Source organism: Anabrus simplex, chromosome 3 (assembly GCF_040414725.1).
Source record: "Anabrus simplex isolate iqAnaSimp1 chromosome 3, ASM4041472v1, whole genome shotgun sequence".
Lineage (NCBI taxonomy): Eukaryota > Metazoa > Arthropoda > Insecta > Orthoptera > Tettigoniidae > Anabrus > Anabrus simplex.
In genome coordinates this window covers 262,940,567-262,957,131 of record NC_090267.1, presented here as the reverse complement: position 1 = coordinate 262,957,131, position 16,565 = coordinate 262,940,567, and positions in this window count along the sequence as shown.

The window sequence follows — 16,565 nt, the reverse complement described above, 5'->3', positions numbered from 1 at the left end:
GCGGCTTCAATTCACAATGCTACCAGTGGGTTTGCCAAAACAGGCATTTGGCCTTTAGATCGTGATGTGTTTCCAGATCATTTCTTCTGCGCAGCAACAGTTACGGAAAGATCTCTGCAATGCGAGCAACACCAGGAAGACCAAAAGAAGACAAACGGTGAAACATTGAAAGAGGCTGCAACAGCATCCGTCCCACCTCCTCAAGATACTGTAACCCCCTCCAGGTCCTCATGTGCAATACCGTCATCCTCTAGGTCTTATCCAATTGACAGTAGGCCTACATCTCCTGACTGTTCACCATCCTCATATATCAGAGCAGTTCAGATATCTCCAATGCCTTCTGCATAACAAACTGGTTGTGTCTCAAGAAAACGGAAACATGAAGGGTCTCAATTACTGATTAGCAGTCCGTACCTCAATGAAATAAAAAATAAGGCTGCAGAGAAGAAGAAGGTAGTATCAAGACGCGATGCTCAACAGGCAAGAAAGAAGCTTTATTTAGGTACTGACAGAGATGAAGACGTGGATATTGATGCTGATGATGATGACAATGATGTACCATGTCTCTATTGTAATGACTTATTCAGTAACTCTAAACCAACGGAGACATGGTCAAAGTGTACTAAGTGTGCAATGTGGGCATACAATGAGTGTGCTGGACTCTCAAGAACATCAAAAGCATTTACTTGTGAGTTGTGTGAGTAAAAAGGCTTTTTGCTTGAGATATCAGCAAGTATGTCATTTTACCCAAGTACCTGAGATAAAATGACATAGTAACATGTTTTTGAAAATATTCAAATTACAAGAAACAGAAACATTGTATTAATACTTAAGTTATACCACACCAGTGCTCCTTTCTAGGGTATTAATGTTCAAGAAATAAATGAGTTATCTCAAGAATTATGTCCACAGAAGTGTTTTTATTTTATGGTATGTCATTTTAGGACAGGTTCTCCTACACTTGTGATTAGGGACCCAAACAAGGATACAAATATAATGTACTCTTCTACCTAGCATGATTAAACGTAAGAAACAGAATTTACAATATTGCAGGTTTTAACAAATTTAATAGTTAATTTGACACGTGTACACATTAAATAACAACGTGTCCTACAAAGCCTATCATTTAACAAAATATCTTCATTATATGGAATGTAGGGCCCCATCTTGTTTTTAAATTTAGAATGGGTTTCAACAACGCCCCCTCAGACATTCCTGAATTTCGATGCAATTTCCTGAGATCATCATTTTTGACATTTAAACCAAGACTCCAAATGCCTACATTTTGAAATTACATCTTTAAAGCGTTCTGAAATTCGCAGGGAACTTTGGCAAACCAGATTCAAGGTATGTGTAAAACATGGTAAGCTTTTATGGGATTTTTCCAGGTGTATTAACTATATCTTTAACCATATTTCTACCATTGTCTGAAACGACAACAGCTAGTTTTCTTTCGGCACTCCATAGTTATTCATAAATTCAACCAGTTTCAAGCCTATATATTCTGATATGTGTGACTCACTCAGCTCATAAAACTTCCGTGCGCTGATGGGAGAAATGGACCGCTGCGCTAAGAGTGGCGTAAATTGTAAGTTAATGCGTTTCACCGCGCGCATATCCTCTGTCGTCTCACCACGTGCTGCCATAGCCGACTAAATAATAACAGTGTAATTTCAGAGTGTTTTATTCAACAACAATTGGCCAAATTATTCCAAACTTGCAGAAAGTGGTCACGTAATAATTTAACAAAAAAAAAAAAATTCGCAGGAAATAGCAGCAGAGCAATAACTGCAAATGTGATCAGAAAGAAACATTGGTTCGCTAAAGATATCGCTAGTGGTGATAACAAGATTAGTGTTCATATACACATTCAAAAATGCTATCTTCAGAAAAATATCCTTGGTCTGTTTCTAATACGATATCATGTTAGCGTAGGTTAATTCTGCTAGGAAGGCAATTAATTTAAATTTTAATTAATTTTAAACATAAACATATTTTTTAAGGATGGCCTTGGCAACAATCGTTATTATTTCATGAAGGCGAATAATAATTGTTCCCATGAAATGTAAGCATATTTCAGCTGCTGTTTATGCAGTTTGCTCAGAGGATGTCACCTCGCGTACTCATCGACCGTGTGAATGGTCTCGACCACGCATCTCAAACGTAGGGAAAGAGAACTACAACAGGGAGAAGAGAGTAGGGGAACTTCTTTTGATAAAACGGCTCAGGCTTGATGTTGGACCTATTGACATTCCTGATATTGAAACCGCATGAACACTCAGGCTTGATGTTGGACCTATCTTATTGACATTCCTGATATTGAAACCGCATGAACACTATCAAAAATTATCCACGAGAAGAAAAGTTCAGAATCACTTAAAGTTGCCAAAAAAGTGATTATTTATATTGTGTGTCTGTATTTATAATATGATCAAGTCCACCTCTGTAATATAACGTTTGGTGCTACTGGCTGCCTTCCTCGCGGGCGCGGACGTGAATCCTGCACTGCCAGAAACTTAAGATTGACATGAGGTTTGGTATGTGGTTAAAACGGTGCATGCAGTTCATTTCCATTATGGGTGTGCTTGAAAAGAAATGCACCACCTCGGAACGAGCACATGAATATACGGATGTAAAATACGATACTTCTGTGAGCTATTGATATTGCGTAATGGAGACCTATTTGTGTAATTGTATTTGTCTACTGCCTTTCCAAATCTACTTCGTTAGGTTGTAACGGAATACTATAAATTTTCACACTTTGGTCTATAGTACAGTACGGTATATTATTATTATTATTATTATTATTATTATTATTATTATTATTATTATTATTATTATTATTATTATTATTATTATTATTATTACGGAGTTTTCCGTGGTAGTTAGAGGTGAAAGAAGGTGCGGGGGGTGAACAGGTCTCAGGCTACGAAATTAAAGTGAATTTAAAATTTAAGAAGGTTATATTTTCTTTTCAAAATTAAGAAATAACAAGCATGGCAGGTACAGAGTAGCAAAGCCACTATTCGAGAATGTACAATTACAGAGTTACAGGATGGGCTCCGAGAGCCAAACCCACAACATGAACAATTAGCTCAATCTTATGATATACAGAAATTCAACAAAGGGGCAGAAGACCCCAATCATGCCCAGGAGCACTCGCTCCCAATTACACAGTAAAGCCTCCTCGAGGCATACAACACTCAATTTTCGAGAAAGAGCCACTCGCTCTCAACATTAAGCCTATTAAAGGCCACACCAAACTCCACCTTCAAGTTGTCCTCTAAGGACATAGATACAGGGGTAAAATACCCAACCTACTGAGGCCTATTAAGTAAGAAAAAGGTTAATTACATGACCTCTAAAATAACCACTTTAGAGGAGGCGATCTGCGCTCCTAATACATTTTGTTTAAAAACTAATCTGGCTCTAGGCCGCTAATGCAAGGGCTAATCCCATACTACAGAGGTGACTTTAGAAAAGAGCAATTTACATTACATTAAGGAAGAATCGGTTGTGAGAAATAAGTTCACCTCAAAGCAATATGAGTGGGAGCTCGAGAGGGTTAAGCACTCTCTATCCCAATATGTAGCTTTAAAAGAGAATAGATGCTAAGAGTAGTTACATTTTAGGAAAAGGTTACATGGTGGAAACGCTTCGGACCCGCCCCGAGAGTTAAACTGCTGAGCTAGCAAGAAAATAAGTTATTAAAAGGCCATTACCTGGTTATTGAGCTGCTGCCCGAAGAAAGAGGCGCTTCCCGCCCCCTGCTACGTACTTTACACACTGAAAGATGGTACAGAAGTGGCCCGGAGACCCTAAAATCAGCAGTTTATATACTCTCGCGGAAAGTTCGAGGCGTTAGGGGAATGAGAACACCCTCCCAAAAAAACTTTATTGGCTAACCAAGAAAACCCCTACACAATCTGAAGAAGAAACACATAATTGGTGGAAAATTAATTGAAGAAATTCGGGATTGGCTAAATTCAAAACAAGGGGAAAGAAAGGGTTATACAGCCAACTTAAACAATAACAGAAAGAAATTTAACAAGAAACAAACTTTTGAAATAAAAATTTCTCCAAAAAACAGTTCTTTCACTTCGCACTAGGGTGCACCATTGTAGTTTTTCAGTAGTGTCCTCTAGAAGAGAAAGTTCACACTTCTTACTACAGGTAAAACAAAAATACATCAAAAATGACCCCGTTCAAAAACTCCAAAATTTCCAAGTAGTGACATCTTCTGAGAAACTTGAAAATTAATACTGTAGATAAAGTTCAGACTTCCTCCAGCAGAGGAGTTTCAATTGGCGCAAATTTTAAATAAGCGGCGTGGAGGTGTACCACCCGGTACAATTATTATTATTAAGATGTTGTCTCCAAACGGAGGTAGACGATCCACACGGCCAGCTCTGATCTTGACGTTGCAGCCATGCCATGTGAATTTATTGGAATATCTCTCAGGATCTTTAATGCAGTGGTTTCCCGTTGCCTTCTGCATCCTAATGCCGTTGACCAAACTAGTTCCTCCGCCTTTGGGAACAATTTCTTGTTCCCAGGACAATAGAGTGCCCTTATCCATACCCGCTCATCCACTCTCAAAGAGACTGTTGGCCCTTGGTATAGGGGATCTTCTTATACAGGGAGATAATCAGTCCCTTCATTCGTTAGCCGCCTGCATATAAAACATAATTTTTATATGCAGTTGTTGCCCCCACTCTACCGCGGGCAGGTGAATGTCAGGATTTCACCGTCATTGAAACAAGGACCAAATGGCATTTCCTTGTTTCTCTGGTTCTTTAGAGAGGATTATATTACTATTATTATTATTATTATTATTATTATTATTAGAGCCCGGATTTCCATGCACTATCAAATCTCAAAATATGCATGCATTCATGCTCTATCATATGGCAAAACATGCACAATAAACTGGAAAATATGCACTATCAAAATTCAGTTCCTTTTGAATCATGAACAAAAACGACCCTAATTTCTCCAAATTGTCTTGATTTAAGCTCATCCGTTTATCATTCAGCACATACTTAAGCACACAAAATTATCTTTTTACGTCACGAGAAGTGATAGATACATAATTCAATGAAGACATTTGGACAAAGTGAGGTCAAATTGTACGTCTTTTGCATTTTCACCACAATACGTCTTTTATAAGCTTGATGAATTCAAAATCAGGATTTGAACGAATTAGTTTGTTCAACTTATCTCTATCTGCGACAGCTGCTTCTCCATGCGATGATTGCAGACGCATTTGAATGTCCTCAATAAGTGGTAACGATTGCTTGCTGCGATAACACAGACGTGTGCCGATTGAGAGTTTCGGGTAGGACATTCCAGGATAACAACCGCAGAGGGTTCAATGAAAAACCAGAATTTGTAAGCTGCTATCCCAGTAACGCGGCGCCACAGAAGTGCGATACAAGGTTTCTTTTGTTCGTCTAACAGACGAAAAATGACCCGTCAATGATTAATGCACAATTTACGGTTCAATTATAGCAATGTTCAACTGTAAAACTGGGACACCTTATTCCTAAGAATTAGAGATCGACGTTGGGCCTTCCGACTTACGTCATTGTGTACTCAAGCAACAGGTAAGAAAGTGTTTGGTTAATTGCATTATACTGTAGGACCTGTACCGTATGTAGGCTAATAACTATAGTTGTCACATAGGATGCCAGGAATACATTCTCTCCGTGTCTCAGTAATAGACATACTGTAGCCTACAACGTGAAAAATTGTCCCAAATTCTGCAAACTAACATTCAGAAAATGCACTATATTGCAAGTTAACAATATATGCGTCAAAGTCAGAATAAAAGTCATATTATGCAATATTAAAGTCCAAATATGCGCTATTAAATCCAAAATCTTCCAAATATGCATTATGCATGAATTTTCTCCGAAAAATGCCAAAACATGCAAACATGCACGGAAAAAGAACGGTTATTTGGAATTGTTAAGCCGTAAAACGAATATTTGCAAAGTTTGAGAAGTGTAGCTAGCTTATTTGAAAACATGCATTTGCATGGAAATCCGGGCTCTAGTTATTATTATTATTATTATTATTATTATTATTATTATTATTATTATTATTATTATTATTATTATTATTATTATTCTACTGGCTATAATTAAGACAATGGCAATACAATACAATGTGTATTTATTATGATGTGTGCTCTAAAAATGACCTACTGCAGCTTGCTTTGCAAATATAACATTGCTATAATAATTTGTTTTGTAATTGTTAACCTATTTGTAAAATGGTTAAAGTACATGATGTAAAGAGTCATTTTGTATGAATTAAAATGTATAAATTCCGAATTACTTCTTACGATTTACTGCCATGATCCACCGTCTTTTCAAATGCATTTCGTGAGGTCGTGAAGAAAACATTTGTATTACAGTATCTATTGATACTGTCCCCTTCAAATTTGGCATATAAGAAATATTTGTAATATCTACGAGTGTAAGATTATCATTTTATTAGCACGGGTGGAAATTTCCCAACTCCGTGTTACAGAGAATAGTGCTCTGGCATGAAACCGGATTTTCCAAGCGAGAGGGAGAGCTGTGGATTTTTTGTGTCAGGCTGCCAGCTGTCCTCACGTGACCCACTGGGAGAACCCAAGGTCGTCCGATCGATAACGAGCAAGGCCACGTCACACCCGACAGTACTTTAATGTAATGTAACAGCCTATCAGGGGCAAGTAACTGACCAATCACAGACTACTACGGCGACACACCCCCATCTTAAGATGATTAAATACCGGTGTTTCCAGAAGAAACGTTTCTCTTGATTTTGACTGTTTCTAGGATGATTGTCTTGGGAATTCTACGCTGACATTCACGTCGCAGACACTCTTGGGTTCGATCACTCGGCAGAACAGTTTCATTGTCCATTCTAGATCTGCGAGTTTAGCAGATTTTACGGACGAAGTTAAGTATAATTCAACAATATAATTCATCGTGTGTGTGTACAGGGCACATCTTAAAACTTATTTGTCAGTTTCAGCTCCTACTACTTGTGAAGAAAGAAGGGGAACTACTGCGTGCTGATCGAGATAATTCAAGATGGCACTCCATCAGGAAGAGGAAGCCTACTGCTATTCCATGTTAATCATCGCAGCTACAATGGTGTACTAAAATGTAAGGCAATCTCCGACAGGGAGGAGATGACGACCGGTGGTGGATGACCTACTACATGTTCCGGGTCATCGGCGGAAATCCAGTCTCATCAATCATTTAAGTACAATTGTATAATATTTATCTGTTCATCTTTGTAGAGATAATGCTTCCTTATTCATTTGACGTAATTTTCTTCTAGTCTTGCTGTAGTTTGATATTTTCTTTCTTCTTTCCATGGTGTGAGGTAGTTGTTAATTGAGTGCAGTGGCGGCCGGTCAGTACGTGCTACCGGGCTCCAGCACGTAGCTTGGAACTGTAAGGAATATTATTTATGTACAGTACAATTATCCTCGTGCCTTTTCGTTGTTTTGAGTACGATATGAATTTGTGTTTTGTGAAAATCAGGACGAGATCTGTCGAACACCTAGCGCCGTTCTCCCGGTGAACAAGGCTCGTGCTCATGTGAAGTGAGCCCTTGCCAGTAGCCTGAAGGAAGCAATACGCAGGCGCAGCCAAGCTTGCAACACTCCCCCTAGCCGGCGGAGTATACCGTAAACCGGGATCAACTTTCACTGATCCCGTTTATAGTTACTTCCTCTCCCACAAGGGGGTAGAATTACTCGATGTCTCCTGCTACCCTTATATTTACGGCCGAGTTGATGCGTCGCTCTAGCTAGCTCCTTGGAGCGCAGCGAGGGATCCAGTCGGCCGTGCTTATGTTGAACGTGGTAAGCGAATCTGACACTAGAGAGTAGCATCGCCTGGGCTCGAAAGTAAAGCGTAAGTGGAGGCAATCTATCTCACACATGCTTATTAAAATATCCATCTACCTTTTGTGTCAAAAATAAGGAATTCGTAGGGGAGTCAAAGAATCTTTGACTGACCCTAAATGTTATCCCGCATTACAATGTCATTTACTCTGGTGAAATGAAATAGCGTATGGCTTTTAGTGCCGGAAGTATCCGAGGAAATGTTCGACTCGCCAGATGCAGATCTTTTGATTTGACTCCCGTAGGCGACCTGCGAGTCGTGATGAGGATGAAATGATGATGAAGTCAACACGTACACCCAATGATGGTTAAAATTCCAGACCCTGCCGGGAATCGAACCCGGGATCCCTTGACCAAAGGCCAGTGCCCTAACCATTTAGCCATGGAGCCGGACATTTACTCTGGTAATAGGGGAGGTCTCAGTGAATCAGTTGGCAGCTCTTTCAGTTGCTTTGTGCGGTTTTTAATCTCGCGGTTATATTACTGGTGAGTGTTTTTTCTGTCACTGTGTTAGTGCTAAAGTTTATACGAAGATTTATCAAATTATTTATCCACTGCAGTGTATATAAAGTGAAATTAAATTAGTGTTCTTAGTGGGGATCTATATTCCCACGATTCTATTTTGCACTGATGTAAGTTGCGCCATTAGGTTAGTAAAAACAATATTTCTCCAATGAATTATTTATCTCGTAGACAGTTGTCGAAGAATTCATCTGCTTCCAAATTAATGTTGTTTTTGTTTGTTCTGAGATATAAATTGTGAGAAAAGTTGTATTATTATTATTATTATTATTATTATTATTATTATTATTATTATTATTATTATTATTATTATTATTATTATTATTACCAAGTTTGAAGTATGCGTTGTTCATCATGGCAATATGCAGATTTAAAACAGCGTATTTAGCTTGTTTTTTGTAGCACGTAGGACGATTTTTTCACGAGCCGCCACTGATTGAGTGTGAATGATTATTGGTTCCTATTAGATAGCTAGTGATGTGTGAGTGTCTTCTACATTTGTTCTAGCTGTCCCATTCAATAGTATAGGAGTGATTTAAAAATCATTGTCCTCGTCGATAATAATAATAATAATAATAATAATAATAATAATAATAATAATAATATTAATAATTTAATTTTGGAATAATTCATAATTTATTCTTGTTGGAAGTCATGTGGGACAGATTGTCGGCACGTTTATCATGTTGAATTTTCCCTATAGATTAATATTTTCCTCAATGTGGATTTCAGGCGTGTTAGTGTCATCTGGTAATTTATCGAACCTTAGCTTACGCGGATTTGTGATCTCGCACATTTAATAATAATAATGATAATAATAATAATAATAATAATAATAATAATAATAATAATAATAATAATAATAATAATAATAATAATAAAATTCCATCACGGGTTAAATAAGAAATTAACGATCATGAGTGTAAATATTGTTTATTCTTGTGTGTGAAATATTAATATGTGCTCTAGTAGGATAAATGTGAGCCTGGAAGACAGCCGAATCTTGACGGATTATTTATTGCATTTATGGACTTGGAAATGGATCAGTTATTATGTGTTTGACTTGTGAATCCATTTATTGAGTCTCATGTGAAGTATATATGTTGTTGAACATAATTTCTTCAGGTGGAGCACGTGTTAGTCTATAGCGACTGATTTTAAGTAATAATAATGTCGTGGCTCATGAACCATAAACTTGTAAGTTTATATTTGACCTGCGTTATGTGCGTTTCTCTAACGATAACTTTCTCCGGTGATATCTATCGCTGATATTCTCACGAGCATCGTTTTGAATCTATCTTCTTTATTTAAGTGATAATCCTGACATCATCACACTCCTAGTTGATGCAAATGGTATTTCTTTACCCGATACCGTCATCAAAAATTTTCTAAGACTTAGATTAAAATTGAAATGTAATACTCATGGACTAGAAATCGTTGTAAACATTGTAAACTGTTACCGTGTAACCCAGCGTGAATGCTGTGTGTGTGAATAGTTATCATTTCTGTGGATTGTGATATTTCTTGTGATTACAATTTGACTCGATCACGTGTTCGTTGCGTGAGTACTGATATCGTTGTTTGGGTTGCTCCCATTTGTTGAGAAGTAAATCTTTAGTGGATTTTATTCCGAAATTAGATAGAGAAGGGTTTAATGTCTTAGATAAAAATGAATAAGCAAGTGTTATGTCCGTGGACAGGAGTCACAAACAATTTATTGTAAAGCCTACAATACTAGAATTTTTCAATGTGTGTAATACTGAAGAACAATATTGCGTTAGTTTGAGTAATTATTATGAAATTTTTTGAAGTGATAATTATGGAAAAATATTCATTTTTAAAAATTAAATCTGAGGAAGACATGTTAAAAATTATTTCAACAGAAATTTTGATTTTTTTCCATTTTAAGTCTACTTGGAGTAACGTTAATTTAACACGTTAAACAGGAAGGAATATAATTTAATCGATAACGATAAATGAATCAGAAAATATTTATTAAAATGTAATTTGTAAATAATCATGTTAATATCAGAGAGAGGTCTTCTCATAAAAACCCGTTTATTATTTTATTATGTCAGATATAGACTAATCCTCGTCTGTGTATTTCCAGAAATTATGTTACCAGGATTATGGGAAGAATATTTACGATGTACCGAACGAACTGGCAGAGAATATGTTTAAATTCCAAGATTTTGTCTGATTTAAATTGTTGTTTAAGAGTGCTGATTTATAATAAATGTTAAAACATAATATTTGATAGTGTTGATTTTATTGCCGCTAGTCCTTATTTCTATTCCTGCCCTAAAAATTTTTGCAAAGCCAGAAAACGAACAGTCTACGACTGAGACTCTCGTTCTCCGGCTGAGTAGCCAGGTAAGAAGGGTGCCAACAATCAATCAATCAATAATGATCTGCATTTAGGGCAGTCGCCCAGGTGGCAGATTCCCTATCTGTTGCTTTCCTAGCCTTTTCCTAAATGATTTCAAAGAAATTGGAAATTTATTGAACATTAACCTTGGTAAGTTATTCCAATCCCTAACTCCCCTTCCTATAAATGAATATTTGCCCCAGTTTGTCCTCTTGAATTCCAACTTTATCTTCATATTGTGATCTTTCCTACTTTTATAAACGCCATTCAAACTTATTCGTCTACTAATGTCATTCCACGCAATCTCTCCGCTGACAGCTCGGAACATACCACTTAGTCGACCAGCTCTTCTTCTTTCTCTCAATTCTTCCCAACCCAAACATTGCAACATTTTTGTAACGCTACTCTTTTATCGGAAATCACCCAGAACAAATCGAGCTGCTTTTCTTTGGATTTTTTCCAGTTCTTGAATCAGGTAATCCTGGTGAGGGTCCCATACACTGGAACCATACTCTACTTGGGGTCTTACCAGAGACTTATATGCACTCTCCTTTACATCCTTACTACAACTCCTAAACACTCTCATAACCATGTGCAGAGATCTGTACCCTTTATTTACAATCTCATTTATGTGATTACCCCAATGAAGATCTTTCCTTATATTAACACCTAGATACTTACAATGATCCCCAAAAGGAATTTTCACCCCATCAACGCAGTAATTAAAACTGAGAGGACTTTTCCTATTTGTGAAACTCACAACCTGACTTTTAACCCCGTTTATCATCATACCATTGCCTGCTGTCCATCTCACAATATTTTCGAGGTCACGTTGCAGTTGCTCACAATCTTGTAACTTATTTATCACTCTATAGAGAATAACATCATCCGCAAAAAGCCTTACCTCCGATTCCACTCCTTTACTCATATCATTTATACATATATAAGAAAACATAAAGGTTCAATAATACTGCCTTGAGGAATTCCCCTCTTAATTATTACAGGGTCAGATAAAGCTTTGCCTATTCTAATTCTCTGAGATCTATTTTCTAGAAATATAGCAATCAATTCAGTCACCCTTTTGTCTAGTCCAATTGCACTCATTTTTGCCAGTAGTCTCCCATGATCCACCCTATCAAATGCTTTAGACAGGTCAATCGCGATACAGTCCATTTGACCTCCAGAATCCAAGATATCTGCTATATCTTGCTGGAATCCTACAAGTTGAGCTTCAGTGGAATAACCTTTCCTAAAACCGAATTGCCTTCTAACGAACCAGTTACTAATTTCACAAACATGTCTAATATAATCAGAAAGAATGCCTTCCCAAAGCTTACATACAATGCATGTCAAACTTACTGGCCTGTAATTTTCAGCTTTATGTCTATCACCCTTTCCTTTATACACCGGGGCTACAATAGCAACTCTCTATTCATCTGGTATAGCTCCTCCGACCAAACAATAATCAAATTAGTACTTCAGATATGGTACTATATCCCAACCCATTGTCTTTAGTATATCACAGAAATCTGATCAATTCAAGCCGCTTTTCTAGTTTTCAACTTTTGTATCTTATTGTAAATGTCATTGTTATCATACGTAAATTTTATTACTTCTTTGGCCTTAGTATCCTCCTCTATCTCGACATCATCCTTGTAACCAACAAACTTTACATACTGCTGACTGAATACTTCTGCCTTTTGAAGATCATCACATACACACTCCCCTTGTTCATTAATTATTCCTGGAATGTCCTTCTTGGAACCTGTTTCTGCCTTAAAATACCTATACGTACCCTTCCATTTTTCATTAAAATTCGTATGACTGCCAATTATGCTTGCCATCATGTTATCCTTAGCTGCCTTCTTTGCTAGTTTCAATTTTCTAGTAAGTTCCTTCATTTTCTCCTTACTTCCACAGCCATTTCTAACTATATTTCTTTCCAGTCTGCACCTCCTTCTTAGTCTCTTTATTTCTCTATTATAATAAGGTGGGTCTTTACCATTCCTTACCACCCTTAATGGTAGAAACCTGTTTTCGCATTCCTCAACAATTTCTTTAAACCCATCCAGAGTCTGTTTACATTTTTATTTGCCGTTTTCCACCGATCATAGCTACTTTTTAGAAACTGCCTCATGCCTGCTTTATCAGCCATATGGTACTGCCTAACAGTCCTACTTTTAAGACCTTCCTTTCTATCACATTTATTTTTAACTACCACAAAAACAGCTTCATGATCACTAATACCATCTATTACTTCAGTTTCCCTATAGAGCTCATCTGGTTTTATCAGCACCACATCCAGGATATTTTTCCCTCTGGTTGGTTCCATCACTTTCTGAATCAGCTGTCCTTCCCATATTAACTTATTTGCCATTTGTTGGTCATGCTTCCTGTCGTTCGCATTTCCTTCCCAATTGACATCTGGCAAATTCAGATCTCCCGCTACAATCACATTTCTTTCCATGTCGTTTCCCACATAGCTGACTATCCTATCAAATAATTCCGAATCCGCGTCAATGCTACCCTTTCCCGATCTGTACACTCCAAATATATCAAGTTGCCTATTATCTTTAGAAATGAGCCTTACACCTAGAATTTCATGCTTGTCATCTTTAACTTTTTCGTAGCTTACAAATTCTTCTTTCACCAGAATGAACACTCCTCCTCCCACCCTTCCTATCCTATCTCTACGATACACACTCCAGTGCCGTGAGAAAATTTCTGCATCCATTATATCAAGCATTTAGTTCTGCTCGAACGTAATGCCGTTAAAAATAAACATCTAAAGGCAGCATTATAAAATGATCCTTCTTCTTCTACTTATTCTTCTTCTTGACTTATTTATTGGGTCCCGCTTTCACGTTATACCCAGCCACTAGTCGTTTTATCGAGTAAAGCCAAAACTATGAAGGATGATATATTCATTGTAAAGGGTGGGGGGATAAAAAATTCGCCGAAAAACTTACGTAGGTATCATATGCTGTGTCAAAACCAAACCAAACTTGGGATAGTGAGTGTATAGGAACACAAGGTTCTACGCTTCACGCCAGTGTGATCCATCACGACGGATATCTACATAACAAACATGACCGGGTCAACACATAGGGAATTCGGTCTTAGATTCTAATAATGACTGTAGACAAAAAAATAATAGAAAAAGATTCAACGACAGAAGGCCACTGTAAAATGATTAAATAGATGTATGTAAACATCACACTTATTCCAGCTTCTTATGATCAGCTGTTGATGAAAGCCCCTAAGTAGTTCTCGTAATTTCTACTCGCAGCAGCACATTGCTATACGCACGTAACCTATACCCTATTATTTACTGAATTTAATTCCTGATCCTTTGCATAGTGCAGAGCCACCACTAAAAATATTTTTATCTGAATGTCCATCCACATTTCTGTTGTTAATGCATCATGATCTAAAGATGTTACTGTACTTTGTACTTGGATACGTAAGCTTCATAACTTTTATCTATTATTTGCTTAGTTGTATATCTTAGAGGAACTATATAATGAGAGGCAATAACTGTCATCAGCTTCTTAAATCCACTTCCCTCCACAGTGCTAGAGGGTAAGTCATCTTCAACAATTATCTTCATGGTGGTTTCTGTAATTTTTACATTCATGCTCTCAGCATCAGGAATTAATATTTTATAACTAGTAAATACTGCATTAGTATTCTCAATGAAATTACTAAATGAATTATATTACAAAAAAATAATAAATCCTAAACACCTTGACTAAATATCTGTATTTTAAAGGAATTTACTTATTTCATTATTATATGAATTATTTTTGGAAATAATATTACTAACACTTTTTGTAAAAACCGTAATAATTACTAATAATTACATAATTACTATCATTAATACTTATGGTTTAGTCCTTTCACCACAGTAATTCTGGGATAACCATTTGATGAATGTACAGTTTTCTTTTGTTTTCTGTTTTGTTTTTAGGATTTGCTATGGGGGACGATAAGCATAATTCATTTCAAGATCTTCTTTCGATCAGTCTAGTATTTCTTCATCCTTTCGGAATGGGCTTCTTTACTTTCTTGCGACCAGGTGTTGCAGGTCCGCTTTCTATTGTGTGATCTTGGTTTATTATTATTATTATTATTATTATTATTATTATTATTATTATTATTATTATTATTATTATTATTATTATTATTATTATTATTATTATTATTGAAATAAAAACGATACATTTATGGAAAACCGATATATTCTGCGATAAATTGAATCAAATTCTCGGTATTAGTATATCGATAAATCGAAGCAAAAACATCGGTATTTCATAAGAACCGATATATCGTTCTCATCCCTAGTTTTTTGTGGTCTGCGTTGGCGTTGAAGGGCACTGTGCCTTTCGTGAGTAGATTGTAAATGTGTTTACGTCGTACGTAGCTTTAAAGACGGTATATGGTAGTGTTGAGAAGCTGAATACCCGAATAGTGGCGATGCGATGGTCGAAGCATTTACATATACATAAAAAACCGTTGAAAACCAAATCCTGTATACTTTACTTACTTTTATACGCACTCTCAGATGGCCTTCACTTTAGCCGCAATGGTACAGATAATTTAGAAAGTGTGTTTGAAAGAGTTATAGGGAGGTATATTCCGGGAAATAGGATGGACCAGAGCGCGGTGACAACAGGATAGGAATCATGAAGTAGCGTAAGGATGACATAAAATTGTTAGTGTTAAACTGTAGACGTATTGTAAAGAACGGAATAGTATAAAGTAATCTGATAGATAGATATTTACCAGATATTCTAATAGGAATTGAATCATGGATCAGAAGTGATACTGCCGGCCCCGTTGTGTAGGAGTAGCTTGCCGACCTGTTATCCGGAGGTCCCGGGTTCGATTCCCGGCCAGATCAGTGATTTTTACCTGGACCTGAGGGCTGGTTCGAGGTCCACTCAGCCTACGTGATTAGAATTGAGGAGCTATCGACGGTGAGATAGCGGCCCCGGTCTCGAAAGCCAAGAATAACGGCCGAGAGGATTCGTCGTACTGACCACACGACACCTCGTAATCTGCAGGCCTTCGAGCTGAGTAGCGGTCGCTTGGTAGGCTTAGGCCCTTCAAGGGCTGTAGTGCCATGGGGGGTTGGTATGAGAAGTGATATTATGGATACTGGTACGGAAATTTTCTCACGGAACTGGAGTGGCGAAACTGGTGAGAGAAGAAATTGTAAGCTAGGAAAAAATGAAATTCTAGGTGAAGATTAATCTCTTAAGACAATAGGTAACCTGGCAAGGCTGGCATTGTCGCTGATGCAGAATTATTTTCCAATCAAGGCGAGTGGTGTCCTGCACAGCACAGCGTCACTAGTAGCGAACCTGACGTCATCGCAGTACAGTCAACCAAGGAGAAAATTTGGAACACTAACAAAGACTGACTACAATACTCAGGCAGGTTTCGATTAGCGGCAATATGGCCGTGAACGCGGGCTATGCATAGGTTATATGTGACTGCGGTTACAAGTTTAAAGTAATAATTGTAAAATAATTATTTCGAGTCTGCTTGTGCTCGTACTTCATGATTTTCAATACTGATAAAAACGTATTTGAGGAACCTGAGTCGCTAGGTGCTTTTACGCAGAAGCTCAAAATATCTGGAGGTTAATTAGTTCGTGTTTGACATAGTACCGTACAGGTTACCGGTACGTGTTTGTTTATCATTGTGCGTGAGTGATTTTGTTATAGAATGTAGCTGGTATGGATCGATCGCGTTGTG